This window comes from Thrips palmi, unplaced genomic scaffold (genome assembly GCF_012932325.1).
Source record: "Thrips palmi isolate BJ-2018 unplaced genomic scaffold, TpBJ-2018v1 HiC_scaffold_18, whole genome shotgun sequence".
NCBI lineage: Eukaryota > Metazoa > Arthropoda > Insecta > Thysanoptera > Thripidae > Thrips > Thrips palmi.
In genome coordinates this window covers 12,213-14,701 of record NW_023144627.1, presented here as the reverse complement: position 1 = coordinate 14,701, position 2,489 = coordinate 12,213, and positions in this window count along the sequence as shown.

Here is a 2,489-nt window from a genome sequence, read left to right as displayed (position 1 = left end):
ACATTTGTAGTGGAAATTACTGCGTAACCATGTTACAGAATTTTGTATTGAAATTTTTTTGAGTGTGGAGAAAACCCTCTCAGCAGATGTGGACGTGGCCGGAATGCAGAGAAATTTTCGGACAGCTGTGGTGAGCCAGGGGTACTGCAGCGTGCGTCCCTTCCAATAACCCAGCACATCATTGTCGGCCACATCGTCCGGACAGCAGGAGTCCAGGTACTGCTTGACCTCCTTCTCGACTGCCGCAGCCCGTCCTTCCCCAGCCTTGGGCATAGAGTGTTTTCTACTCAGATTTAGGACTTCGTCAGCTGTGGTCTTCGTCTTCTTCTTGGCGGGGCGGGCGTTGTCCTGAGGCTCGGGCTCGTCGACTTGCCTCCGTGCTTCCGACGGCAGGTGCTCCTCCAGCACGCCGTACTTGATTTGCTGCGCCAGAAACTCCGCCTTGGTTGTGCCGCTCCTCGCTAAATAGTCGTTTAGGATGACAAGGTCACAGCACCTGGGGTCAAGAAGCGCCGCGGTAACCAGCAGATCGTTCACAGGGAACCTGTAGTCCAACTTGTCGCGGAGGCGCTTCTTCAGCTCCCCAACGGCAAGGGTGTCGTCCTCGTCTTCCCGAAGAGCATCGTCCAGCTCCGACCTGGGGTTAAAAAAAAAAATTGAGCAAACGGTCCCGCACGCATTGCACCAAAATATTCGGGCTTTTTGTTTTTAAAAAAATTGAATAAACGCATACCTGAGAAGTAATGCCAGGTTTATAGTGCAGCTTTTATCTGAACTTAGGATTTCAACTGCACGCCGAAACTTCGACAAAAAATCGATCAAGGTCTTTATTGTTCCATGCTGAGTGCTGGTAAATTGAATTTCTTCCTTCCCAACTTGTTTTAACACAATATTTATTGGACCCTAGGAACAATATTTATTTTTAGAAAAGTGAAAAATTGACTTAATTATTTTGGACTGTAAGATAGATTTTTTTTACCTTATTCTGCTCAATGCTTTCCAGCATAATGAGGACTGTGTGCCATCGGGTGGGCACAGGCAGCTTGACACTGGTAGAGGCCGTGGTGATGGGGAAGTCAATCAATGTGGATGTGGAGCCCAAGCCGTCTTCGTCGTCCGACTGCTCATCAGGAATGGGATCGGCGTCATCTTGGTCAGCGTGCCGCAGCGTGCTCGTCGGCCTTCACAACAGTTTTGAGCCAATCAAGCTGCTGCTCTTTCACCTGTTCGCGTTCAAGTTCTGGGGCGCGAAAGCGCACGGCCTTGCACACGGTTCTAGCTTTCTTGCAGAGTTCTGCGATAACAGGGTGGCCCTGTATCCCGTCTTTACTAACAAGATTGTGCACACCGTGACCTAAAAGAAAATCACCAAAACGTGTAAGTTTCGTAAATATATCGCGGACTCGAGAACGCTGGTGCGGGCGGATACATACCTATGCAGGAGTGATGCGGTGCGCCCATTGTTTTGATGGCTTTTACCATGTTTGAACCCCTGTCAGTGATGTAGGTAATGTCTTTATTCTCCAATCCAAAACGTGTATTCACGTTGTCAATTTCACGGATAATCTGTTGGTGTGTTTTTTTTTCGTAACACACGGAGGTTTGTAGTTGAAAACGCACCTTTTCCATTTTTTCTGAATAAACAAAACCAAAAAGGGGTTAGAATAAGTTAACGACGAGTGCCTGCGTGCAAATGAATGCGATTGTGGCGTGTCGCTACCCCACGCGCGTGGCCGTCCTGGTGGCCGCCTGACGGCTGCGACAGTCTCTTGCATGTGGGGTATCGACAAACACACACACACGCGCGCGCGCGCGCTCGCGCTCGTACACACTCACACACAGAAAGTTTGGTCAAAGACCGCGTAAATGAGACTCACCTGTGATGGCATCATAGGCGAAGGCGAAGTATGAATGTCGCATCCCTCTGTCCGTCCATCCATCCAGAGACATTGCACCGAACGGGGAGACGTCGCGCAGGTCTTTCTTCACTTGGGCCAGCATTGTATCATACACATCTCGTAGAGCATTCCGCGACACGGTGACACGTGTGGGAAGACTCTCATCTGCCCCTATCACATTGTATTTCTAGTACCAAAAAAAATCGCATATAAATAACACGGAATCAAACAAAAATAACATTTTAAAAAAAATTAACACTTACTCTCATGAAGTCATTAGTCCCAATATCTTCAGTAAGGTCAAACGGAATAAGACTGCGGCAAAACCATAATGCGAGGTCCCGGGCTAGTAGCCAGCGACTCTGCGCTTCGGATTCACTCTGCTTAGAAGTCCGTTTCACAGAGAAAAAGTTCTGTAATGTCGCAACTGGGTTCTTTTTGCCTTCACTGATATTATGGGCTTCCTTGAGGTGTGTCACCAAGTTGCCAGTGCTCACACTTCTGCTGTAGCACTTTATTTCAAAGATGACACTGCGATCAACAAACAGTGTCAACATAACCTCAAAGTCGGCATGGTTTTCCGTGTTACAT